Source organism: Athene noctua, chromosome 14, assembly GCF_965140245.1.
Source record: "Athene noctua chromosome 14, bAthNoc1.hap1.1, whole genome shotgun sequence".
NCBI lineage: Eukaryota > Metazoa > Chordata > Aves > Strigiformes > Strigidae > Athene > Athene noctua.
In genome coordinates this window covers 21,741,793-21,769,610 of record NC_134050.1, presented here as the reverse complement: position 1 = coordinate 21,769,610, position 27,818 = coordinate 21,741,793, and positions in this window count along the sequence as shown.

Genomic DNA, 27,818 nt, shown 5'->3' with positions numbered 1-27,818 from the left:
AGCGGGACGTGACAGATTTGTTGAGATTTGTAACACTGGCGCAGTTGAACCCCTGCACAGGTTGAATCCCTGCACAGACCCCTCCTTGTTGCAGCGTGAGCGTGTCGAGTCCCAGACGGCTTTGTCCTGCTCTCAAAGCTAAAGAAGAATTTTCCTGCTTCCATGGGAGCAGATGGATTTTTGAGAGCTCCTTCTGGTTCGTTGAACACGAGTCTGGGAACTAATGTTCTGATTCAACATCTCCACCCAGCATCATGGGGGGTTCCTCATGCAGTGGTGAAGCGGTGGAGGGTCAGATCTACACACGGGTCAGGGGCTGCATTGGCCCCCCGCCTCCCGCTGCAGGGATGAGCCCAGGCAGAGGCGCTGTGAAACGAACATCGAACCTTTAATGAGCTAAGAGAGAGAGAGCCGGGGGAGGGCTGGGGCTGGGGCTGGAGCGGGCGGGCGCAGGCTGCGTGTGGCGGGGATCCGGCTCCACGTCTTCTCTGCCCGCCTGTCGGAAGGGGTCGGGGGGCGGGCGGCACTCTGCCCCGTGGCGTCCCTCAGGTTCTGGCTCGCTTGGCGGGCACGTTGTTGCCGTCGGATGCTCTCCGCTTGCTGCTGCCCGCCTGCTGCCTGCTGCTGCCTGCCGCCACGCCGTCCCTGTCCGGCTTCGCCTCCCGCGGGGTTTTCCCACCCGTTGCTCCACCATCTTCCTCCTCTTGGGTGGGATGTTGTCCCGCAGGGAGGTCTCTTGTGCCCTGAGGCCCCTGGCCGGCACGGGGCGCTTGGCCTGCTTGCCGCCCAGCCGGCCCCATCCAGGCAGCCCCCCGGTAGGTGATGGCGCCCAAGGGCCCCAAATGCACTGATATCCCCCAAATCACAACCCCATATCGCCCAGCCCCCCATATCCCCCCAAACCATACAAAACTTCCCCATATCCCCCATATAACCCCCAAATCCTCCATAAACCCCCAAATCACCATAAAAACCCTCCATATCCCACCAAATACCCCCATATCACCCACAAACACACTATACACCCAAAACCTACTCATATCACCAAATATATCCCCCAAATCACCCCAAAACCTACCCATATAATTTCAAAATACCCCTTATATCCCCATATTACCCCAAAGCCCCTATAGCTCTCCAAATCACACCCCCATGTCGCCACCAAACCCCACCATACCCCACCAAATCTCCCCCAAAACCCCCATATCCCTGCACACCCCATAGCCTCTCAGATCAACCCAAATCACCCCATATCTCCCCAAATCATCTATATACCCCCATATCCCACATATCACCCAAAAAATCCACAATCCCCCAAATAATCCCCAAACACACTCATATCACCCCATATCATCCATAGAACCCCAAAACCACACGCATCCCACCAAATCACTCCAACCCCCCCGATCCACTAAATCATCCCCAGAACTGCCCCATATCCCCCATATCACCCTAAACCTACTAAACCACCCCAAACATGCTCTATATTCCCCCAAATCACCCCAAACACAGCCATATCCCTTAAATCACCTCCAAAACCTCCTGGTATCCCCCCAAATCACCCACCATGTCCCACCAAACCCAATATCCTCCCAAATTGCACCAAAAGACACCATATTCCCCCCAAATAACTGCCAAATTTCCCCATATATCCCCATATCCCCATAAACCCCTCAAATCACCCCCATATCACACCAGCACCGCCCATATCACCCCCAAACATTCTCTATATCACCCAAATCACCCCAAACACCCCTATATCCCCTAAATCACCCCCAAAACCTTCCCATATGCACCCAAACCCTCCCTAAACCGGATATATCTCCCCAAATCCCCTTAAAACCTCCCCATATTACTGCAAAATAACACTTGTCCCCCATATACTCCCAAATACCCCCCATATCTCCCCTAAATCTGCCCCCATACCCCCCAAACCCCTCCTATCCCACAAAATCAGCTCAAAAACGCGCCATATCCCCCAAAATCAAACCCCCATATACATCCAACCCCACATATTCCACCAAATCTCCCCCAAACAACGCATATGCCACAAATCATCCCAATGTATCTCCACCAAACACCCCCCATATCCCACCAAATCACCACAAAAAAAGATATCCCACAAATCACACCCCCATATTCAATGAGCCAGGGAGCTAGAGTCCAAAACCCTTCCCTAACCATTCCCAGAGAGCAAGAGACCCCCTTCCTTCCCTAAAATATCAGAGACCGGCAGAAGCCACCCTGGCTCTCTGGCGCCATTAGGCTAGGGATCAAACTTGGCCCCTGGCTAATGGGCTAGGGCACATAGGTGGCCTCTGGCTCCCTGGCTAATGAGGTAGGGAGGAAGGTGTCCTCTGGCTCTCTGGGTGATGGGCTAGGGAATGAAGGTGGCCTTTGGCTCTCTGCTGTCTTGTGAATGGGCAAAGAAATGAAGGTGGCCTCTGGGTCTCTGGCTAATAGGCAAGGAAAGGAAGATGGCTTTTTACTCCCTGGCTGATGTGCTAGGGAAGGAAGATGGCCTCTGGCCCTTTGGCTAATGGGCTAGGGAAGGAAGGTTGGCCTCTGGCTTTCTGGCTAATAAGCTAGGGTTGGAAGGTGGCCTGTGGCTGTCTGGCTAATGGGCTAAGAAACGAAGGTGGCTTCTGTCTCTCTGGCTGATGGGCTAGAGAGGGAAAGTGGCCTCTGTCTTGTTTGCTAATTGGCTAGGTGAGGAAGGTGGCGTCTGGCTCTCTGGCTAATAGTCTAGGGTTGGATGGTGGACTCTGCCTCGCTGGGTAACGGGCTAAGAAAATAATGTGGCTTCTGGCTCTCTGGCTGATGGGCTAAAGAGAGTGGTGGCCTCTGGCTATGTGGCTGATGGCCTAATGAGGGAAAGTGGCCTCTGTCTTTTGCTATATGGCTAGGCTAGGAAGGTGGCCTCTGTCTCTCTGGCTAATGGGTAGGGAAGGATGGTGTCCTCTGGCTGTCTTGTTCCCTTGCAAGAGACTAGCCACTTCCTTCCCTAGCACAAGAGCCACCTTCCTTCCCTAGACAGGCAACTGGCTCTCTGGCTGACTGGCTAAGAAGTAAGGTTGCCTCTGGCTCTCTTCTTTCCCTAGCCCATTGAATAGAAAACCAGAGGGCACCTTCCTGCCCTATTCCATCAGCAAGACAGCCAGAGGACACCATCCTTCCATAGCCCATTAGCCAGGGAGACAGAAGCCGTCCTCCTTCCCTAGCACAACAGACAGAGGCCACCTTCCTGCCCTAGGCCATTTGACAGCCAGAGGCCACCTCTCTTTCCCTAGCCCATTAGAAAGAGAGCTAGAGGCCATCTTCCTTCTCTAACACATCAGCCAGCGAGGAAGAAGCCATCGTCCTTTCCTAACCCATGACCCAGAGGCCACCTTCGTTTCTTAGTCCATTCGCCAGACATCAGAGGCAACCTTATTATTTAGCTCATTTGGCAGTGAGTCAGAAAGAACTTTCCTTCCCCAGCCCATTTCCAAGAGACAGAAGCCACCTTCCTTCCCTAGACCATGAGCCAGAGAGCCGAAGGCACATCCCTTAACTAGCACATCAAACAGAGGCCACCTTCTTTCCCTAGTCCGTTAGCCACTTAGCCAGAAGCCAGCTGCCTTCCCTAGCTGATTAGTCAGAGTGCCGGAGGTGACCTTCATTTCCTAGCCCATCAGCCACAGATTCAGAGGCCATTTTTCTTCCCTTGCCCATTAGCCAGGTATCCAGAGGCCACCTTCCTGTCCTAAGTGTTAGCCAGAGAGTCAGAGATCAGCTTCCTTCCCAGTCCACTAGCAAGAGAGAGAGAGGACATATTCCTTTCCTAGGTCATTAGCCAAAGAGCCAGAGGCCACCTTCCTCACCTAGCCAATTAGCAAACAAGACAAAGGCCACTTTCCCTCTTTAGCCTATCAGTCAGAGTGCCAGAAGCCACCTTCATTTCTTAGCCCATTAGCCAGACAGCCACAGGCCACCTTCCCACCCTAGTCTATTAGCCAGAGAGCCAGAGGCCGCCTTCCTTTCCTAGTGCATTAGCCAGAGAGACAGTGGAAACCGTCCCTCCCTAGCCCATTAGCCAGAGGGCCAGAGGCCATCTTCATTCCCTAGCACATCAGCCAGGGAGTAAGAAGCCACTTTCATTTCCTTGGCTATTAGCCAGAGACCCAGAGGCCACCTTCATTTCTTTGCCCATTCACCAGACACCAGAGGCCACCTTACTTACTTAACCCATTTGCCAGAGAGCCAGAAACCACCCTCCTTCCCCAGTCCATTATCGAGAGAGACAGAAGACACTTTCCTTTCTTAGACCATGAGCCAGAGAGAGAGAGGCCACATTCCTTAACTAGCACATCAAAGAGAGGCCACCTTCTTTCCCTAGTCTGTTAACCAGAGTTCCAGAGGCCACATTCCTTCCCTAGCCCATTGGCCAGAGACCAAGAGGCCACCTTCATTCCCTATAACCATTAGCCAGAGAGCAAGAGACCACCTTCCTTCCATAAAATATTAGAGACCAGTAGAAGCCGCCCTGGCTCTCTGGTGCCATTAGGCTAGGGATCAAACTTGGCCTCTGGCTAATGGGCTAGGGAACATAGGTGGCCTCTGGCTCCCTGGCTGATTGGCTAGGGGAGGAAGTTGGCCTCTGGCTCTCTGGCTAATGAGGTAGGGAAGGAACGTGGTCTCTCGCTCTCTGGATGATGAGCTAGGGAATGAAGGTGGCCTTTGGCTCTCTGGCTAATGGGCTGGAGAAGGAAGGTGGCCTCCGGATGATGGGCTAGGCAAGGAAGGCAGCATCTAGCTCCCTGGTTAATGGATTAGGGGAAGAAGGTGGCTTCTGGCTCTCTGGCTAATGACTTAGGCAAGGCAGGCGGCCTCTGTCTCTCCTGCTAATGGGCTTGGGAAGAAGGTGGCATCTGGGTCTCTGGCTAATGGGGTCAGGAAGGAAGCTTGCCTCTGTCTCTGCTGCTAATGGGCTAGGGAAGGAAGGTGGCCTCTGGATCTGTGGCTAATGGACTGGCAAAAGAAGGTGGCCTCTCTTTGATGTCCTTGTTAAGGGATGTGGCCTCTGTCTCTCTGGCTCATGGTCTAGGGAAGGAAGGTGGCTTCTGTCTCTCTTGAAAATGGGCTGGGGAAGGAAGGTGGTTTCTGACTCACTGGCAAATGACCTAAGTAATAAAGTTGCCTCTGATGTCTGGTGAATGTACTAAGAAACGAAGGTGGCCTCTGGGTCATGGGTTAGGAAAGGACGATGGCTTCTTCCTCGCTGGCTGATGTGCTAGAGAAGGAAGATGGCCTCTAGCTCACTTGTTAATGGACTAGTGAATGAGAGGTGGCCTCTTGCTGTGTAATGGGCTAGGGAAGGAAGGTGGCCTCTGACTCTCTGGGTAGTAGGCTGGGAGAGCAGGAGGCCACCTGCCTTTCATAGCAATTAGCCAGAGAGCCAGAGGCCACCTTCCTTTCCTAGTGCAGCAGCCAGAGAATCAGAGGCCACCTTCATTTCTTTGCCCATTCACCAGACACCAGAGGCCACCTTACTTACTTAGCCCATTTGCCAGAGAGCCAGAAACCAGCTTTTTCCCCAGCAAATTATCAAGAGAGACAAAGCCACCTTCCTTCCCTAGCCCATGAGCAGCAGAGACAGAGGCAAACTTCCTTCCTGACCCCATTAGCCAGAGACCCAGATGCCACCTTCTTCCCAAGCCCATTAGCAGGAGAGACAGAGGCCGCCTGCCTTGCCTAAGTCATTAGCCAGAGAGCCAGAAGCCACCTTCTTCCCCTAATCCATTAATCAGGGAGCCAGATGCTGCCTTCCTTGCCTAGCCCATCATCTGGAGGCCACCTTCCTTCTCTAGCCCATTAGCCAGAGAGCCAGAGGCCACCTTCCTTCCCTGGCCAATCAGCCAGGGAGCCAGAGGCCACCTATGTTCCCTAGCCCATTAGCCAGAGGCCAAGTTTGATCCCTAGCCTAATGGTGCCAGAGAGCCAGGGCGGCTTCTGCCGGTCTCTAATATTTTAGGGAAGGAAGGTGGTCTATTGCTCTCTGGGAATGGTTAGGGAAGGAAGTTGGACTCAAGCTGCCTGGCTAATGGGCTATGGAAGGAAGGTGACCTCTCCCTCTCTGGCTAATGGACTGGGAAGGAAGCTGATCTCTGACTCTCTGGCTAATTCTTAGGACAGGAAGGTGGCCTCTGGCTACCTGGCTAATGGGCAAGGGAAGAAAAATGGCCTCTGAATCTGTGGCTGATGGGCTAGGAAATGAAGGTCGCCTCTGGCTCTCTAACTAAAAGGCTAGGGAAAGAAAGTGGCCTCTAGATCTCTGGCTCATGGTCTAGGGAAGGCAGCTGGGTTCTGGCTAAGTGGCTAATGGGCTAGGGAAGGAAGGTGGCCTCTGGAACTATGGCTAATGGACTAGGGAAGAAGGTGGCCTCTCTTTGATGTCTCGTTAAGGGATGTGGCCTCTCTCTCTCTGGGTCATGGTCTAGGGAAGGAAGGTGGCTTCTGTCTCTCTCGATAATATGCTGGGGAAGGAAGGTGGTTTCTGACTCACTGGCAAATGAGCTAAGTAATAAGTTGTCTCTGATGTCTGGTGAAAGGGCAAAGAAATGAAGGTGGCCTCTGGGTCTCTGGCTAATAGGCAAGGAAAGGAAGGTGGCTTCTTTCTCGCTGCCTGATGTGCTAGGGAAGGAAGGTGGCCTCTGTCTCTCTGGCTAATGCACTAGGAAGGGAATGCAGCCTCTGGCTCTATGGCAAATAGTCTAGGGTTGGAAGGTGGCCTGTGGATGTCTGTTTAATGGGCTAAGAAACAAGGTGGCTTCTGGCCCTCTGGCTGATGGGCATGGTAGGGAAGGTGGTCCCTGGCCCTCTGGCTGATGTGCTAGGTGAGGAAGGTGGCCTCTGTCTCTCTGGCAAATGCACTAGGAAAGTAAGGTGGCCTCTGGTTCTCTGGCTAATAGTCTAGGGTTGGATGGTGGCCTCTGCCTTGCTGGGTAACAGTCTAAGCAGCGCATGTGGCTTCTGGGTTTCTGGCTGAAAGGCTAAAGAAGGCCATGTGGCTGATGGCCTAATGAGGGAAAATGGCCTCTGTCTTTTGCTATATGGCTAGGCTAGGAAGGTGGCCTCTGGCTCTCTGGCTAATGGGTAGGGAAGGATGGTGTCCTCTGGCTGTCTTGCTTCCCTAGCAAGAGACTAGCCACTTCCTTCCCTAGCACAAGAGCCACCTTCCTTCCCTAGACAGGCAACTGGCTCTCTGGCTGATTGGCTAAGAAGTAAGGTTGCCTCTGGCTCTCTTCTTTCCCCAGCTCATTGAACAGAAAACCAGAGGGCACCTTCCTGCCCTAGCCCACAACCCAGACTCAGAGTCCATGTTAATTCCCTAACCAATGAGCCATATATCAAGAGGTCACCTGCTTTCCCTACCCCATCAGCAAGACAGATAGAGGCCTCCTTCCTTCCCTAACTCTTATCCAGAGAGCATAAGTCCACCTTCCTTCCTTAGCAATTAGTTGCAGAGCCAGAGGTCACCTTCCCTGCCCAGCCCATTGGCCACAGAGCCAGAGGTCAACTTACTTCCCTAGCCCATCAGAGAGACACACACACCTTATTCCCTAGTCCATTATCAAGAGACAGAAGCCACCTTCCTTCCCTAGATAACTAGCCAGAGACCCAGAGGTCACCTTCCTTCCCTAGCAATTAGTCAGAGTGCCAGAGGCCACCTTACCTCTTAGCAGGTCTCTCTGCTCATTAGCCAGAAAGACAGAGGCAAACTTCCTTCCCCAACCCTGATCAGGCAGAGAGCCAGAAGCCACCTTCCTTCCCAACCCCAAGAGCCAGAGATTTATAGGCCGCACATTAGCCAGAGAGGCAGAGGCAACCCTCCTGCCCTAGGCCATTAGGAGGAGAGACAGAAGCCACATTCTTTCCCTAGACCATGAGCCAGAGAGAGAGAGGCCACATCCCTTAACCTGCACATCAAAGAGAGGCCACCTTCTTTCCCTTGCCCATTAGCCAGGTAGCCAGAGGCCACCTTCTTGTCCTAAGCATTAGCCAGGGAGCCAGAGGTCAGCTTCCTTCCCAGTCCATTAGCCAGAGAGAGAGAGGCCATCTTCCTGTCCTAGCCCATTAGCCAGGGAGCAAGAGACCCCCTTCCTTCCCTAAAATATCAGAGACCGGCAGAAGCCGCCCTGGCTCTCTGGTGCCATTAGGCTAGGGATCAAACTTGGCCTCCCGCTAATGGGCTAGGGAACATAGGTGGCCTCTGGCTCCCTGGCTGATTGGCTAGAGGAGGAAGCTGGCTTTTGGCTCTCTGGCTAATGGGCTGGAGAAGGAAGGTGGCTTCTGGCTCATCGTTCTTGTCTTGGGGATTTTTGGTAGCTGATGGGGAATAATCAATAAACACATTTGCCCCACTTACCTTGGTGACCTCCAGGGCAGTCCAACAGCCTCCAGTGTTCCTTGGTAGTCCTTGGGGGTGTCCGGTGGTCCTCAGTGGTCCTTGGTGGTTCTCTGGCCGTCCTTGGGATTCCTCGGTGTTCCTCGGTGTTCCTCAGGGGTCTCCGGCTCTCCTCGATGGTCCTCGGCGGGCTCTAGCGGGCTTCAGGGGACTCTTCCCGGCACTACAGCGCTGCCGGACACAAAATGGCATCCCCTGTCCCTGGGGTGCAGGGCAGAGGAGAGGGGAGGGGTGTTGGGGGTGGGAAAGCCGGGCTCATCTGCGGCTTGACATGCTGAGCTTACCGGGTGTCAGAGTGGCTGCTCCCCTCGGGGCGAGCGCCACTCGTTGGGAGGGGGCTACTGGGAGGGCGGCTGAGAGCCCCCCTGGGCCCTGCAGCGCTTTGGGCTCCTGGCCTTGGTGCTGCAGTGCCCCGTCAGCCCCGCAGGAGATGGATCCTCCTCCATGGGCTCCTCCTGCCCTCGAGGTGGATCCACCTCCATGGGCTCTGCTCCATCCTGAGGAGGATCCACCTCCATGGGCTCTTGGCCCCGCTGTGGCAGGTCAACCTCCATGGGCTCGACTGACCTGCCACAGCTGCTGCTGCTCCCCTCAGCCCTCTTGCGTTTTCGGGGCTGGGGAGGCATCCTCAGCGCTTCAGAAATCCTCTTGTCCGTCGCTCCAATGTCTGTAGGCTCCTCTACTTCTCCCTCTCGCTGCCACAATCTCAGCGTCCCACCGAGCCGTGGGCCAGCCGCAGGGGTGGTGTAACGGGCGCTGCTGACCTCACCAACGGACGCTGCTGGGGTTGGCCCTGAGGCCCAGGTGGCCCCTGAGGCCCAGGTGGCCCCGTTCCGGGCACCATTTCCTTGCCAGAAGGCTGGGGGGGTTGGGGGAGGGGGTTTGGGAGCGGATGAGGGGCTACAGAGGTGGCTGCTGAGAGAAGCTTCTAGAAGCTCCCCGGCCCCGAGTCAGAGCTGCCCCTGGCCACGGCCGAGCCAATTAGTGACAGTCAGGGCGGCTGTGGGTGAAGAGGGGTCAAAGGGGGGGGCTGTGACCCCAAAGTGCACTACAGACCCCCTGAACCCTGCCCCCACAGTGCCCCACACAACCCTTAGCACCCCCAAATCACCCCAAACCCCCCATATGCCCACAACCCCCCAAATCACCCCAAAACACCCCCATATACCCCATGTTACCCCAAACCCCCCATATCCACCCAAATCCTCCCAAAACTCTGACATAACCCCTAAATCACCCCCAGAACCTCCCCATATCCCCCCACAACCCCTCCAAATCCCCCCAAACCCTCCATATCTCCCCAAATCCCCACAAATTACCTCAAAACTTCCCCATATCACACCAAACCCCCCATATCCTTCCAAAATAACACTTATATCCCCCATACACCCCCAAACACCCCCATATCCCCCTAATCACAACATATCCCAGCAAATCACCCCCAAAACCTCCCATATTCCCCCAAATCTTCCCCCATATCAACCCAACACCCCCACATCCCCCCAAATCACTCCAAAACATCCCCATATCACCCATATCCCCATATCACCCCAAAACCCCCCATAACCCCCCAGATCACCCCCAAAACCCTCCGCATCCCCTCAAACTTCCCCGTACCACCCCCAAACCCACTATACCGCCAAAACCTCCACTATATCCCCATATCACCCCAAAACCCCCAGAAACCTCAAATCACCCCAAACCCCTCCATATCCCCATATCAACCCCAAACCCACTGTATCCCCCAAACCTCCTCTATATCCCCATACCATCCCAAACCCCCCGTATCCCCCCAAATCCCCCCACATCACCTTAAATCAACCCAAACCCCCCACATCCCCCCAAATCACCCCCCAAATTCCCCATATACCCCATAGCCCACATATCACCCCAAAGACCTCATCACCCTCTGCAGCTCCCTGCCAGGAGGGTGCAGAGAGGGGGGATGAGTCTCTGGAGCCAAGGCCCCAGCGCCAGGCCCCGAGGGAATGGCCTCAAGCTGCCCAGGGCAGGGTCAGGCTGGCTCTGAGGAAGGATTTCTGTGCAGAAGGGGCTGTTGGGCGTTGGAATGGGCTGCCCAGGGCAGGGGGGAGTCCCCGGGATCCCTGGAGGGGTTGAAGTGTCGGGCTGAGCCAGCGCTGAGGGATCTGGGGCAGTTGGGAACGGTCAGGGGGAGGGTCATGGTTGGCCTGGAGGAGCTTCAAGGGCTTTTCCAGCCCAGATGATTCTGGGATTCTGTGAAAACACACCCATATCACCCCATATCACCCATATTGCCCCAAAACCACACATATCCCGCCAAATCACCCCAATCCCCCCATATCCCCTAAATCACCACCAAATCCTATCCATAACTCCCCAAATCCCCCCTTAATTCCCCATATCTCCCCAAATACTCCCAAATCACTTCAAAACCTGCCCTTATCCCCCCAAACCCCTCCATATAGCTCCAAATCGGCCCCAACACCACTCAGATCCCACCAACCCCCCATATACCCCCAAATCACCCCAAAGCCCCATATCCCGCCAAACCCCCACATACCCCCAAATCAGCCCTGAACCTCCCCATATACCCCATATCCCACGTATCAACCCCCAAACCACCCACATACCCCCCAGTCACTCCAAATCCCCATATACCCTAAATCAGCCCCAAACCTCCCCATATGCCCCCAAATCCACCCCATATGCCCCCAAAACCCAACCACATCCCCCCAACCCACCCCAATCCCCCATGACTCCAAATCACCCCACTATATCTCCCCAAACACCCCCATATCCCCTTCAATCACCCCACAAAACACCCATATTCCCACAAAGCACCCCATATACCACCAACCCCCCATATCCACCCAAATCACCCCAAAATACCACATATTCCCCCAAATCACCCCAAAACTTCCCCATTGATCCCCATATCAGCCCAAAAAACACAATACACCCCCAAATCACCCAAATCCCTCCATATTCCCTCAAAACCCACATATCACACACAAACCCACTATGCACCCAATCCTTCTCTCTATCCCCCAAATCACCCCAAACACCCCCATATCCCCTAAATCACCCCAGTACTTCCCCATATGCCCCCAAACCCTCCCATATGGGAATATTCCCCTAAATCCTCCCTAAACTGCATGTATCTCACCATATCCACCCAAAAGCCACAATAATGGCTTAAATTAATCTAAACATAAATTGACTTAAATCTAAACTTTAAAAAAATTGCGCTAAAAAATCTAAATGTGAAAAAAATGAGCTTAAATCTAAACGTAAAAAAAGCGACTTAAATGTAAAAATTATCGGTATAAATATAAATGTAAAAAAAATCGGCTTAAATCTAAACGTAAATAAATCAGCTTAAATAAATCTAAAATTAAAAAATATGGGCTTAAATCTAAACATAAGAAATATGGACTTAAATCTAAAGGTAAAGAATATCGACTTAAATAAATCTAAACATTAAAAAATCGACTTAAATCTAAATGTAAAAATATCGACTTAAATAAATATAAACATTAAAAAAAATCGACTTAAATCTAAACGTAAAAACATCGACTTAAATCTCAACGTAAAAAATATCGGCTTAAATCCAAATGAAAAAAATCGACTTAAATATAAATGTAAAAAAAATCGACTTAAATCTTAACGTAAAAAAAAATCGACTTAAATATTAACGTAAAAAAAAAATCGACTTAAATCTAAACGTAAAAAAAATCTATTTAAATCTAAACCTAAAAAATATTGGCTTAAATCTAAATGTAAATAAATCGGCTTAAATAAATCTAAACGTAAAGAAAATTCTACTTAAATGTATGCGTAAAAAAAATCAAATCTAAACGTAAGAAATATGGACTTAAATCTAAACGTAAAAAAAATCGACTTAAATCCATATAAAAAAAATCGACTTAAATAAATATAAATGTAAAAAAAACCGATTTAAATCTTAACATTAAAAAATCGACTTAAATCTTAACATTAAAAAATATCGACTTAAATCCAAATGTAAAAAAAAATCTACTTGAATCTAAATGTAAATAAAATCGACTTAAATATAAACATAAAAAAAATCTACTTAAATCTATATGAAAAAAATCGACTTAAATCTAAACGTAAAAAAAAATTTACATATATATAAACGTACAAAAAATCGACTTAAATCTAAATGTAAAAAAATATCGACTTAAATCTAAACGTAAAAGAGACAAGTCTAAGCGTAAAAAAAAGACTGAAATAAAAAAACTGTGAAAAAAGACTTTAAACGTAAAAAAGCAGACTTAAATAAATATAAACATAAAAAATCTCTACTTAAATAGAAATGTAAATAAAAATGTTAAAAATACCGATTAAAATAAATCTAAATGTGAATAAATATTGATTGAAGTGTGGGCAAATAAAACTGAACCCCATCAAAATAACATCATGAGAAACAGAAATCTTGGGGGTTTTGAGGACCCAGGAGCTGCAGGGCCCCAGGAACCCTTTTCCAGGACATTTTTCTCATTTTTCTTCCCAAATAATTGTGAGTTTCTCCCCCAGTAGAGTTGAGCTCTTTGTTGTTTGGGGGTTTTTTGCCTATACAGCCCCCCAAATTACACTTGAAAAAGCAGGTTTTTGGTTAATGAGCTTCACGGCTTCGGGAGTGTTTTGGTGGCTTTTCCTGATTTTTTGTGAATTTGGGGGATTTTGGCTGGTTTTGACTCTTTAATTAAATTGAATTTTGCAGAAACAGTGATTTTTAGAAGTGAAGGCAGCGGCAGGTTTTGGGGCGTTGTAGAAAGAGTAATTAAAAAATTTTTTAAACTCTGAAAAATAAAATAATTTTAAAAAAACAGGCAAAAATAAAAACCCAAGAGCACCAAAAAAATAAAACCAAAACCCACCTAAAATCCCCCAAAACTCCCAAAATCCCCCAAAACTCCCAAAATCCCCCAAACGCAAAAACCCCCAAAACTGCCAAACCTTGAAACTCACTAAAACTCCCAAAGCCCCAAAGCCCAGAAAATCCCAAAAGTCAAAAACCCCAAACCCCAAAAAAACCCTCAAACCCCAAAATACAAAAAAAAACCCCAAACAAAAAAACCCACCAAAATAACCCCCAACCCCCCCAAACCGCCAAAAAATCCCAAAGGCAAAAAAATCCCCAAAGCCCCCAAATACCAAAACTCTAAAAACCCCCAAACCCCCCCAAAAGCCCAAAATACAAAAACCCTCAAAACACAGACAAAAAACCCCAAAATCATCAAAGGCCCCAAAAAGCCAGAACACAAAACCCCACCAAAATCCAAAGAACCCAAAACACCAAAAACCCCAAAACACAAAAAACCCCCCGGGCAGCTCCCGCCCCGCGCCCGTTCCGCAGCTCCGAGGGGGCCCCCAGCCTGCGGCTGCGCATGCGCGGCGGCCCCGGGCCCGGCGGGCTGGCGGCCATAGAGCGCGAGTTCGGAGGACCGAGGGGCGTGTCTGGCGGCCCGGAAGCCCATAGAGCGCGAGTGCGGAGGAGTGACGGGTACTTCCGGCGGCTATTACCGGTGTCGGCCGCTGCGGTTACCGCGGGGGGTGCGTGTGGGGCGGGCGGCGGCCCCTCCCTGCCCGGGGGCGGTGCGAGCCGGGGCAGGAGCGGAGAGAAGGCGAGCGGGGCGGCGCGGTCGGTCGCCTGGCGGCTGCCGGGGAAACCCGCGACGGGGGGGGCTGGGCGGTGCGGCGCGACCGGGGCAGGAGCCGCTCCGGGTCGGGGCCGCGCTGTGGCGCGCGGGGCTGCGCTCGGCCGGGCTTCCGGGTGCGCGGGCGGCGGGGGGGAGGACGGTGTCCCCGCAGGGTCCGGCCGGCCGTGCCGGCTCCCCGGGCGCCGCCGCTTCCGCGCGCTCGGTTCCCGCAGCTACGGCGCGGCCCGAGGGGCGGGTGCGTGGCGGGTTCGTGCGGGTTCCCGCGGGCTGCCCGCGGCTCCCCGAGGAGCGGTGTGCCCGTGCCCCGGGAGCGCGCGGCGGGTGGCGGGGCGCGGGCCTGGGCCGGTCCGCGGCAGCCGCGGTCGCTGCTGCCGCCTCCGTCCCTCCCGCAGAGGCCGCGCTGGGGCCGCGCGGGTCCGTTCCTGCCCCGGGGCTGCCGCTGCCTGCGCCCACCCCGGGCTGCGCGGGGTGTCTGTGCCCGGGCTGGCGCCCCTCGCGGCGCGGGGGCCAAGAGGGACAGGCAGAGCCCTTCCTGGGGCGGGCAGCGGGCGGGAGCTGCCGCGGCTGGAGCCGGAGGGGCCGGAGAAAGGGAAAGAAGGAGAAAATCAAGGGCGTGCGGGCAGCGGCCGCCTCCCGCTGCAGGCAGCGAGCGCCTGCCTCTCCGGGTGCGGAAGGAGCCCCCGCACGGACCCCGCGGGCCAGACCGCCGGCGGGCGCCCAGGGGCTGTGCGCGTCACCCCGGGTGCGGAACGGCCGCGCAGTGCGCGAGCGAGCGAGGCTGCGTGTGTCGGGGCCTGGGCTTGGAAGAGCCGAAGGACACCCGCGAATTGTTTTAGGGGGAGGGCTGGACCTACAGAAGAGGGAGGGGGGAAAGAAGGAGAAAGAAACGTCTGAAGTGGTAAATTTTCCTGGCAGCGCTTAGAGCGAGAGCTGTGGTGAGTCCTGGGATCACAGTGTCCTGAGCCCCTCGTGTGCATGTGGGCCCTCCCCTGTTGCCCTCTCTGTCCCACGCTGATGGGATTTTTTTTTTTTTTGGCTTGCCTTTCCCTCTGCTCTCTTCTGTCCTGTTCCCTCTCCCTCTTTCTCTCTCCTCTTCTAGCTCTGTCTTTTTCTTTTGTCTCTATTGGCCTGCTCCCTCACCTTTTTTTTTTTTCATTCTCTGTCTCGCACCTGCAGCCTAGTGCTATTTTTTTCCTTTTCCAGTTCTTTGTCCTGATTAGCATCGGTCCCTTTTCTCCCACACCTTCTCTGGCCTGTTCCCACACGTTCTTTTCCTCCCTGTGCCTGCACATGCTGCTACCTGTCCCTGACTGCCTATTGCCCTCCCCCCTTTTCCACCTCTCTCTCTCTTTGTCTTGCTCACTGATGCCCACCCCCCTCATTGTGTATGTCCCTGTCCCCATCCTCCACCCTCTTCACCTCGCCCTCTCTCGCACCCTCTGTGCTGCTCCCTGTCTCGACTGTTGATTGCTTCATCTCTCTGCCTTGTTCTCTCTTCCTGTCTTTTCTCATGCTCCACCTCTCTGTCGTTCTCTCTGTTGCTCTTGTTGGTTCCTGCTCTGTGTCCCTGTCCCTTTCGCAGTCGTCTCCTGCTCTCTGACTCCCTGTCCCTCACCTCTCTTCTAGATCCCTCTGGCCTGCTCCCCATCGCTGCCTTGGTGCTCTTTCTCCACCTCTCTGCCTCGGTCCTGTCCCTCTCCTCATGTCTCGGTTGCTGCTGTTTCTTTCTCCGCCACCGCCTTGCTGCCTGTCCCTTTTCTTCTCTCTGTCCTCCATCCTCTCCCTAACTTTTTGCCATTGTTCCATGCTATCTCCCCCTGCCCAGCTCAGTGTCCCGTTAGTTCTTGTGTTGTCCTCCCTGGATTTCTTCAAATGCTGCAGCCCAGCCATGGTTTTAATCTCTCCCTCTAGTTGTCCTGATCTGTGTGTGTTTTTCTCTTATTTCCTCAACTACTCGAGCTTGTTCTGTACTTTTGTAACACTCTCACTCCTCAGTCCATTTCTGTCTTGATCCATCTGTTCTGCTCCTCGCTTACCAGCTTCTCTCTCTTCCCTCTGTCCTACTCCCGCATGTAGTGCGTGATCGAGCAAGGTTCCGTGTCTAACAGGCCTTATCTCGTGAGAGCTGTGAGATGCCTACATATTCTCTTAAGTGGAGGACAGCCAGGCACCTGGAGCTGTAGAAGAGGAAGACAGAAGGAAGAGTCCGACCTGTCAGATTCTCCCGGCAGCGCTGAGAGCTGCGGTAAGTCCCGAGCGCTCGGGGACTGTCATCCCTCTTGTGTGTCCCGGTCCCTCCCTGTCTTTCTCCTAGACTCCTCTCTTTCTGATGCTGCTCAACCTTTTTTGCACACCTGTATCTTCCTTCTCCATCTTGCTTGGAGTGGCTCCCTGTCTCCATCTTGCAGGTCCTCCCTCTCTTTGCCCTGTACCCTGCCACTGTTGTTGCCTTTCTCCATCCCTCTCTGTCCAGCTCCCTGTCCCTACTGATTAATTCCTCCCTCTTCCTGCACCCGCTGCTATTCCCTGTGATCTCCATCTCTCTCTCCAGCTCCCTGTCCCCAGTTTTTCATTCCTACCTCTGCCCCTCGTAGCCTGTCTGGCCTTTTTCCTCAGTGTCTTTCTCTCTGGCTGACTCCCTTCTGCTATTTTTTATTTCTTCCCTATCCTCCATCTTGTTGCCCGTTGCTCTTTTGTCTTCTCTCCATGTCTCTCTGTCTGTCTTGCAGTCACTGTTCTTTATTTCCTCCCTCTTCCCTGTAGCTTGCTGATATTTTTTTCCATTCTCCATCATGCTCTGTTTAGTGCCCTGTTCCTATTTATCAATTCCTCCCTCTGCCTGCGGTCTGTCTTTTCCCCATTTAATTTTTGCCTCTCTCTGGCTGGCTCCTTGTCCCTGGTTTTTGAATTCCTTCCTCTGTGCCCCATACCCTGTGTGATCTCTTTCTGGCTGGTGCTCTGTTACTACTATTCAGTAATTAATCTCTTGACATCTTGTAGTTTGTTGCTTTTGTCTTTTCTCCATGTCACTGTCTCTGTTTCCCCTGTTTTAGAATTCCCCCCCTCTTCTTTCTTTATGCATTGGTATTAGTTTTTTGCTCCAGGTCTCTTTTTTCCTGTGTGTCTGTCCCTGTTTCCTAATTCTTCCTTCTCTGCCCTGGAACATGTAGCTATGTGGTTTGGTTTGTGTTCCTCCCCTGCCCTTTCCCTCAACTGTTTGCTGTCCTGGCTCCCCATCCCTGTTGCTTTTTCCTCCCTCTGTGCCCTGTTCTTTGTAGCTTTTTTGTCTTTGCCTTTCTCCATCTCTCTTGGTCTAGCTCCCTGCCCCCTTTTTTTTTTTCCTCCCTGTCTGTTGTGCTGCCCATCCCAGGGTTTTCTCTGCATCCCTGTCCTGCTCCTCATCCTTCTTTGTTGGTCTCTGTCCTGCTCCTTCTTCCTCGTTCTGCTGCCTCTTTTCTTCTCTCCCTGCTGCTTTTTTCTCCATATCTGTGTTGGGCTCCCTGTCCCCATCCTCTCACTGCCCTGTTCCTTGTCTCTTGTTTTCTTGCTACCCCCATACTGGCCAGCCAGCTGCCCCTTTTCTCCTGTCTTCTAGTGTCCTGCACCCTGCTCCTCATTTTTTGCAGTCTCCAGCTCTGCCCAGCAGCCCATTGCTTCAGGAGCCGACTGACTGGCTGTTCCTGGCTGGTGTGAGGCGTGTGGCTCTGGGAACAAGCACCGAGGTATGCCAGGGGCAGGGGGAGCATTAGGGGCCCTGAGCCGACTCGCTTCTGGGACTTGTTCTGTGTGTGACTGAGTAAACACTTGGTGGCTGCTGGCTGCCTTTTGTGCTTCCATTGCCCCAGGCGAGGGGCTGGGAGGGAGCCCAGGGGAGGGGTGGTGATGCACTGAGAGGGTGGGTGATGGCCTCCAGCTGTGGGCTGGGGCTGGAGGGGCACCACGTGTGGGCAGTGAGGCTGATGGCAGCGGCCCCTCCCTGTAAAGGGGTTCCTCCGGCTGGAGGGGCGGGTGCTGCTGTTGAAAGGGAGGAAGCCCTCGGAGGGGCTGGTGTGAGCCCAGGGAGGAGCAGAGCAGTCGCTGAGCATTGCTGGGCTGTGGCTGCACCGAGGGAGAGGGTGAGCGGAGCTGTGCCGTCAGCTGGCAGCTCCCGGGGAAGGAGCTTGTGGAGGGGATGGTGGTGCCTGCAGGGTGGGCGTGGGGTGGCACAGAGCAGCAGGGGGGGCACTGCTCGCTGTTGGAGCCGGTGGCAGGGGCTGCCCGGAGCCAGTGGGGGGACACTGGGGCAGAGGCTGTCCAGGGCTGCGCCTGGTGGGGCTGCTGGTCCCTTGGCGGGGGTTGGGAGGGGTGAGCAGAGGTGTCCCCGCAGTGTCCGAAGCAGCGAGCGCTGCCTCTCACAACACAGCAGGAGCTGTAGTCCTGGTGTTGGGGGTTTCTGGTCAGCCATGCTGGTTCCCTGGGGCACACTGGAATGCGTGGTGTGCCAGCACTTGGCTTGCAGGTGGCCGTGCTGGGTGTGCCAGCGCGTGCCAGGAGCTGTAGGTTTTGCAGACTCGGCTGCCAGGCAGCTGCACTGCTCCTGGGCGCCCGTAACTGTGTTTTGTTGCCGCTTTGATGTGGTTTCCTCCAGGCTTCCAGCTGCTCCCCGACAGGCCTTGTGCCCGTCCCTCGAGAGCCCGCGTGCAGTGGCCGCCGCCCGGCAGCCGGAGAGCAGCACTGCCGCTCGTGTGGGCTGTGGCGCTCACCCACGCTCACCACTGCTGTCTGGCAAAGGCAGCATGGTGCTGCAGGTGGGTGACGCAGAGGTGCCCCCGTGCCCCACACTGCCACCCGCCAGTCACGTCAGCGCGATGCTCCAGTGCCTGTGGGGCGGTGCAGCCACGCTCGGTGCCTCCTCCTGGTAAGGAAACGCAGCCGCCACCCCACATCACGCTGTCGACGGGCGCTCGGTGGGCGAAGGGCAGGACCACGGTGCCAGCCCTGCACAGGTGCGCAGCACTGCCAGAGCCATCTTTCCTGCTGCCACAGCATGATGGCTCGCAGGTGCGGGGGCCCCTCCTGCCTGCTGGCCACAGGGCAGTGGTGGGACAGGAACCTTCACACCGCCTGCTCTGTCGTGCCTCCCCTCTGCTGGAGGTGATCTGGGCCAGGGGAGCCCCAGAGTTACCTGCGAGCTGGGACAAAGGAAGAAGATGGGTGTCCCCACTAGGGGTTGGTGCTGGGTGCCTCCCCAGCTTGCCAGAGCTGCCCTTGAGCTGGTTCTGGCCTCAGCCGCACCGTGCCCTGGCCCCAGCTCTCGCACCTCCCCCGAAGCCTGTCCCTAGCCCCAGGTCACCCCAACGCCCCATGGGATGGCGGCAAGCTGGCCCTTGGGGCATCTGCAGGAGCCCCTGTGGAGGGAGGGCGGGCCCTGGGCAGGAGCAATCTATGGTAATAATGGGAGTCACTCCATCTTTCCTTCCAGAGGCTGCACTGGGGCTGCACTTGCTTGTTCCTTCCCTGGGGATGCTGCTGACTGGACCCACCTCAGAACTGCGTGGGGTGTCTCTGCCTGGCCTTGTGCTCCTCACAGCAGAGAGGCGAAAAGGGACAGGGCCCTGGGACGGTTTCTGGGCATGGACAGGAGCTGCCGCAGCTGAAGCTGGAGAGGCCTGAGAAAGGGAGAGAAGAAGCAAATCGAGGCCATTGGGGCAGCAGCTGCCTTCCACTGCAGGAAGAGAGACCTGGCTCTCTGGATGAGGAACGAGCAGTTTGAGAAAAGGTGAGAGAGTCATTAAGTGGTCTGCTGGGACCTGAGTGGCTGAAGATCACGTGGCAATTGAAACGACCATTTCTCTTTGCTTTTACAGGCATTGTGAGGTCTCTGCTCAGACAAAGGATTTGAGGTGAGTTTGTGGAAGAGAGGAGCGGCAGGCTGGGAGCTGCCGAGCGTGTGATAGCTTATGGGTGCTGCATTTCTCCAGTTTTTTGGCTTTCACAGGAGATGGGGGGGTGCAAAATACGGTTATTGGGAGCAGCGTGGCTCGTCCAAGGAGGGCATAATCATGGTAGAGGTCGATACGGTCAGTGTGTCCATGACTGGCGGTGTTCTGTGCTGCAGGTGATGAAGAGGAACCTGGTGAGTGCAGGGGAACACTGGTTAGATGATGTTCTCCCGATAAGGATGAACTCTGGACCGTGCTCTCTGAAAGGTAAGTCACAGGGCCAAAGCAGTGGGTGGGGTGGTGCCAGAAGAGGGGGTATGACGTCAGGGTTGGTGGGAGGACTCTCGGTTTTGTTAATTCTGGGGGCAGATAGCGGGCCTGGGGCCCACATGTGGCAGCACATCTCTGGGTGTCATGTTTGGTTTTGTCTGATCTGAGTGTTACCCTGTACGGCATCAAAGTGGCAAGTGCATTGCGTAGGTCTACATCTGTATTGTGTCACCTTGCGTTTGTGGGAGTGGGAGCTGAGCGGATCACAAAGGAATTGTGAGGTAACATGAGGGAAGCCTGTAAGTAAGTCAGAATAGCTTTTGTATTGCTCTTGCAGGCACCCTGTGGCAAGAAATTAGAAATGGCGAGTGATATTCCTTGTGATATACGTGCCCTGGCAAAGCAGGGCCCTCCTGGGACGAGTGGGTAGTTGTGCAGTATGCCTGGTGCGTGTTCATGTGTTCCTTAGTGATGTGATGTGTTGTTTGTCTTGGTCCTCACTGACGAGGACCATCAGGTACACTTACATCCCGCTCTGTGTGCGGTAGCCGTCCATCGCATCTCGCAGCCTAGAGTCAGACCCAGCCCTCATTCTGTCTCGCTAAGCAGCACGACATAGAAGCTCAACGTTACTGACCCAGTTTTGTGCTGTAGATGGGTTTGGTTGGTCTTTCACGCAGCTCGTGCTCCGACTAAGCCAGCAGGTCTGGTCTCTGTGACTCTCTCTAGTGAGGCCATTCAAGGGGCTCTTCCCTGTGTCACTGTAGTGTGGAGTCTTTCCCAGCTCACTGGGGCGTTATCCCTCATGTATCGCCCAGAGTTCAGGCATTCTGGCACGGCAGGCCGCAGCCGGGCGGCTGCGTCACGTCACCTCGCCCCGTCGAGTGTACTGTCAGGCTGTGTCTTTAGGTCCGGCATTAACTCTCCCGTGTGTGGCACTCCTGCGGGCTTGGGTCCTGTTTGTGGCGCATGTAGGGGTGTGTGTGTCTGAGGTGGTGTCACTCGGTGTGTTTGTAGCCGTTGTGGAATGGCCCCAGAAGGGGATGATGTTGTGCCGGTGAGCGTGGCCCGTTTGGGTGGAGGTCGCATAGGCTGGCTTTGGGGATAGCCAGTTGTTTTCAGCCAGCAGCCTCTAGAGTTCCCTCTTTTGCCTTTTGCAGGTGCCATCGGGCCACTGGCGTTCCAGAAGGGAAATCTTTGCCGATGTTTGCTGGAGTGTACAAAATGAAGAAGGACTGGGAGCGGTGCACAGAGGGAAACATATTACTCTCCTTCCAATGATGAGGACCTCTGGCGTGGGTCAGGGGAGCGGTGGCGATGGCTCGAGGCACACGCTGATGGGGTTCCAGGGACGGTTCTGGAATTGGGGTGATCTGCCCCTCTGGCAGGTGACAGTTGGATAGAGTAGATGTTGAATGAGTGTTAGTTCTGGAAGGCGTCTATCCTTAGGTGTGAGGATGGTTTTTCATTTCAAAATATATTGAATGTAGAGAGAGATAACGTGTCTTCTGATAACAGCGAAGAAACTGTTGAGCAGGAAGATTATCTCCCTGACCCTGTTTATTGTCAGTTAGTTGTGGCCGGTCCGTCTGGTGATGTTCACAGCCAGTGTTCAGGCGGAGGTTAGGTTCAGGCCGTGGTGTTGGCAGGCACGGTGATTTCTGAGGCTGTTGGGAACCACATTCTGAGGAGCGACGCAGCGATGGGCATAGGAAACGCTGTGGGGGCCGGGTGGCTGGATGGGTTTGCTGAGAGCAGGGGGTGGTTTGTGGGGTACCTGAATCAGTGGTGTGTTGAGAATCTGCCTGTGCATGATTGTTAATGTGTTGGTTTTGTTGCGGGTTGAGTAGAGTTTTTTGAGTAGTTAGGAAAAAGTAATATAGAATAAAAAAACCCAGCTGGGGGATTTTTTTTTTTTCCTTGTGACAGTCCTAATCTGGGGTCCTGACTCCTTCAACCTGATACTGACTTCCCTAATCCAGAGCCCTGTGCTGCTGGTGGAGCTCACTGCTGCCTGGTTTCCAGCAGCGGTTGTACAGCCAGATGTGTTGTCCTCTTCAGGAGGGTGCCTGGTGAGTAGATCCCCTCCCACCTTCCCAGGGGTGAGCTGCCATCAGATTCAAATGGAGCTGACATTGCAGAAGAGACCCATGTTTTTTTATTAAAAAAAAAAAAGTAATTATCTTCTCACTGGTATTCACTGAAGAAGAGTCAATCGATTTTTCTGGCGGTGTATAAAGGCTCATGGTCAAATGTGATGTAAGCGAGGGGAGAACATGCAGTTCCCATTCCTGTACTTGCTTCTCTCCTCATTAGTGCAGGATTTAATTTACTAATTTCATTGCGTACTATCTCAAGCTTTTGACAACATTCCCTTTATGGCGGTTGGGGGTGCTCTCTGCACACGGGGCTCTGGGGTACTCCTCCAGCTCCGTGTGGGCTCCTGCTGACACAGGGCCCATGTGTAAAAAGTTTGAACCCCAGTTTATTTCTTCTGTGCTCCCAGCAGCACCAGAGCTCACCTCTGAAACTGGGAGCTGGAGCAGTGCGGGTGGGTGAGCTGGGATGCCGCACTGACCGTGCCATCCAACACGGGCCGTGTTTCAGCTCCATAACTCAGTCTGTCCTGTCAAGATATCCCCGGGTTTCACTGACCTTATTCTCAGCCCTGTGGGGGTGTGTGGAGATGGAGAGCTCCCGCGTCCAGCCGGAGCATGATCCCAAAATCCAGGAAAGCCCCAAACTAGCCAGTGTTTCACCTGGGGTGCTCATACTCTCTTGCTCCCCAGGAGAAGCAAAAGGAAAGATCCCTTCTGCTAACATTATTAAAAGAAAAAAGAGCCCCCACACCTTATCATTTCTGTTTTAAGCCTAGGGTAGTGCCTGATGTCCCGCGGGAGCAGGGTGCGAATCCAGCAGCGGCCGGGTCCAGGCTGGGGGTTTCTGTCTTCCCCAACAGTGGCTGTGGGAGCCGGAGCCTGGAGGAGGAGGGTGAGACATTTTGCCTTGATGTTTCCCCCACCCGCTGCTTTGGTTGTGAACACAGGGCTGCCCTAACCCCGCACAGCAGCCAGCTGGGATTTCCCACGGGAAAAGTGCTTTGCTGGAAAAGCTTTGCTCACTACTTGTGCAGCTGAGAGCAGAGGGAGCTTGAAACACAAGGGAAGAGCAGAAGCAGTTTGTGGTCATGACTGGTTTTAGAGCATGAACTGCTGCTAAGGATCCTGCAAATTCTCCTCCAGTTGCCTATTCAGGTGGTTCTGGGGCGGGTTTGCCTGCAGCAGTGGGATTTTGGCTGAGCACCGGGAGGGCTCAGGCATGTTCCCCCCCCACAGCGGGGTGGGAGGTGCAGAAAAACCCCCTGTCCCTCAGTCAGCCGAGCCCACGTCCCCATCCCCGTGCCAGCCTCCTGCTGCCGACCCCCTGCCGCTCAGCTGCCATCCCCACCGATTTTTCTCTTCCTCACGCTGAGCCCTGAGAGTTTTTCACTGCCCTTTGAGTGGAAGCTTCCTGCTGCTCCCCAGGGTGCCAGTGCTGGTTTGTTTTCTGACCTGGGACATGAAAGGCAGCACCATCTCCCCGGCACGCACTGCGCCATGTGCTTTACTCCACACACCTGGAAATCCCCCTGCCTCCAGCCCCGCTGCGGCGCAGCAGCGGGGGGGGGGGGGTTTATTGGGCTGGCTTTGAACTTGGCTGTTTGTCCCCGCTGGTCGCAGTGTGGCCTTGTGGTAGCAGGCTGTCGTCAGAGCAGCCATCCTCTACTGAAACAGCATGCCAGCACCTCGGTGCTGCCTGTTGATCAAGCTTTCACCATTCTTAAATGGATGGTGTTTGAAAAAAAAAAAAAAAAAACCAAACAAAACCACCAGAATATGGAGCAGCTCGTCTCTCCCTGCTCTGTGGGTCACTTAATGCAGTTTGAAGAGGGATTGCCTGACTTGGCACCTCTGGGATTGTTCTTTTTATAAAATCCAAATTCACTAAAATACCTGGCTGGGACCTAGGTCTCATAACCCTTTTTTTTTTTTTTTTTTTTTTTTTTTTCCAGGACTAGCTTTACAGTGAGAAGTGCCTAGGTCACAATGGGGAGGCTGAGGTGGCTGCAGGAAGGGCTGGGAAGGGGGTGCAGGGGGGGAAAGGCTGTCCCCAAGCTCAGCCCCAAAGCTGCTGGTGGCTCTGCAGGTCCCTGGGAATTCACTGGGGTCCTGGCAAGCGTGTGGATGGAAGGCTGTTGGGGTGGGATTCAGAAAGTTGTTGCTTCAGTGAAGGAGTAGGAAGCTGAAGAGATGTTTGTCTACGTGAACCTGTAGCGTCACCCACGGGTGCGTCAGTCCCTGCCTCCTCCAGGCTCCCTTTCTGCCTCTGTCCCATGCAGCCGTCCCTGGTGCGAGCACGCCTGGCACAGGGAGGGACCAGAGCTGGGTGCAGACACCCACGGCCGGTGCGAAGAGGACTGGAGGTGACTCCTTTGCGAACAAAGTTTCCTCGGGTGCCACTTGCCGAGGGGAGGGAGAGGAGGGCTGGCGTGGCAGGAGCCGGCAGCACCGTGCCCCCAGCTGCTCTCCTCTCCGACTGCTTTCCCCCGGCCTAGACTCAAGGGGTTTTCAGGCCCGTGTGCCACATCTGACCTCAGCCTGCCAGTCTCAGCACGCTGCCGCAAAGCTTTTTGCACCCGAATAGCACCGGCTGTCAAACTCCTTGTGTCAGATCTGTGGGGTCTGGTGAGACCCGGGGAGCGCTCCCGGCTCCGGGCCCCATCCTGCGGGCAGGGCAGGGGGCTCGGGGGGGGGGGTACGGCCGCAGCCGGGCTGGGGGCTGTGGGCAGGGGGGCTGGATCCTGGGGAGGGAGAGCAGCGCTTCCCCCGGGGCTGCAGCCGCATCCCCACACCCTGCCCGGAGGCAGGTGCTTTGCTGATTCACAGGGACCCGGGCAGCTCACCCTGGGGAGGGGGGACATCAGGGGCTGGGCTGGAGCTGGAACTTCAGCACTGACATACGGAAACTTCCAGAGCAGTAATAATTTCACAGCAAAATTAACACTTAGGTGGTTTGGGGCTTTGTATTTGTGGGCTTTCTTTTCTTTTTCTTTTTCTTTTTTTTTTTTTTGAAGGAGAACATACTTCAAGTCAGACAAATTCTGCTGAATAGACACTAGAGACCGAATCCCCTCTGGGTATTTCTTCATCCACTCTTTCAGAGCTAACCCAGCAGCCCTGCGCTCTGTAGCTGTCACCACGATCTAATCAAATCCCGGAGATGCTGCCTGATGCCCAGATTACCCGGGTGCAGCCCCTGCCAGAGCAGACGGGGAAATGCTCCATTCTGGGGGCAGGGCGTGTGTTTCTGTTGAGCGCAGAGCCCTCAGCTCCCTGCAGCCCTGTTCGCAGGGTCAGGACCATCCTCAGTCCCGAGAGGCTGCGGAGAAGCAGGGACAGATGAAAGGTTGGGTGGAACAGAAATGAAATGCTGCCTCCAAGGTCATGAAGCTGGTGAGTGAAACAGCCAGGAGACACCCTGAGCCCGTGTGTTTCAGGCGATCTTCAGATCGAGTCGTGCTGTTGTGCGGTGCCAAGGTACATGGTTACTGTCAGAGCGTATTCCCCTTTTTTACTTTCTCTTTCCTGAGAGCTTTTGGAGACCGTTGAGAGAAACAAGAGGTGTTTGCAAGGTTAAGAGACCCAGTGCCTAAACTTACCATGAAGGTTGGCAGTAATTTACAGCTGCAGGCAGCAAGCCCTCTTCATAGGGGGAAGGGAAATGCAATGTCAGAGAACAGGAATCAATAAGAAGCTCCAGCAGCTAGCGCTCTCCGACTTAATCCCCAGCCCACGAGAAAGATTTATTCCATTATCTGACAGTTTGATCACTTCAGGAATCCCATAGGTCCACGCATCTCTGCTGTTATTATCTCTGGGCTGTTTCCACCAAGGTGCACAGGGAAGATTTGTTAAAGAAATGAACCAAAGAGGGGTGCTGATAGGAGTGTAACAGATGGGACCCCCCGAGACCCTTGTCGTGGAGATAACCCTGGTGATGCTTCTGCACAGTGGGCTGTATGGGTTGGTCTGTGCTGTGGGTGGGAGGGAAACCTCGTGGGGTGCAAGGAAAGCTTGAACCTAAATGTCTGCTTGGAAATAGAGAGGATGAAGAGCTGGGGGGAGGGGGGGGAGGTGTCTGTGTAGGTGGAGCAGCCTCTGCCCAGCACCCCCACTGTGCCAAGGGCTGGTCTCCATGCAAGGGGTGCAGATCGGTGGGCAGAGCTGGAAGGCCCTGGGAGCTGACATCGCTCCGTGTCTGCAAACTGCTCTGGGGGCTTGTTTCCACCCGCAGCCCATGGTCCTCCATGGGCAGCTTCCTCTCACACTGATCTCTGTTACCCTGCTGAATTTGGAAGGTAAAAGTCTGGCCGCTGAGGAGCTTCTGGGATCAGAAGGGCCAAATCCCTTTGTGAAAGGGGAATCCGCTCCCTGTTATGGGGCTGAGCCCCCACACAGTGGATGCTGGTGCCTCCTACTGCCTTTGGTTGGGGTGAGCAGGCAAGCAGGAGGGAACGCTTTGCACACTCATTTGGAAAGAGGCACCCAGAAGAGGGAAATTGGTCGTGAGTGGTGGACAAGCCCAGAATACAGCATGGAGGAGCCACGTGAGACCAGCGTTAGGCACCCGATCTAACCAGAAATCCTCTGGCAGGTCCAGTAGAGCTGCCCAGCCCGTCAGCACAGGGAGAGGGAGGCTCCCGGGGAGGCTGAAGGATGATGAACCATTAAGTCATTAACCTTCATTAGTGAGGGCAGACACATCTCGGGTGTTTCACAGGTGGTGGCAGGACCTCAGGGCCAGGGAATGTTCACAGACAGACCCCTGGGAAGTGAATTTGGGGTTGGTGGAGCCTTGTGGCTGTCATCCCAAGGTGCTGGAGGAGCTGGTGAGATGGTGTGAGGTGCCTGCAGGATGGTGGTGCTGGGCCTGCTGTTAGACCGGGAGGGATTGGTTCCCGCAGCAGAGATGTGCCGAGGACTTCGCTCCTGGGGTTGTCACAGCTCGGTGTAGGGCGTGTCCTTGCTTTGTTTCTGAACTGCGGAGTGGGGTTGGTTATCCCTGAAGCTGCTGTGTTTGGAGCCACTGTGGGGGGAATTGGAGGACCCTTCCGTCGGGAAGATCCCTGTGCTGTGGGTGGGACACCAGTGTCGCGGGCATGGCTTGCTGGGGAGGCGTGTTGACATTGGCTCTTCAGGCAAGAGTGAGGTTTGTGTCAGACCTCAAAATATTTTGCAATCAAAATAAAAAGTAGCATCAAACAGGGAATAACACAACACTGTGTGAATGTCAAAACCTGATATTTTCTAGTGCTTTTTCCCCGGCCTTCCCCTATCCCACCCCCCCCTCAACACCCCATACAGATTTTGCAGAGCTTGGCGTGCCTTGCCAAGGCAGGTGCAATGACGGGTTTCTGTGGGGCTGGTTTCTGTGCTGCCTGGTACCCAGTCCCACTGTGCACACCCCTCCTTACGA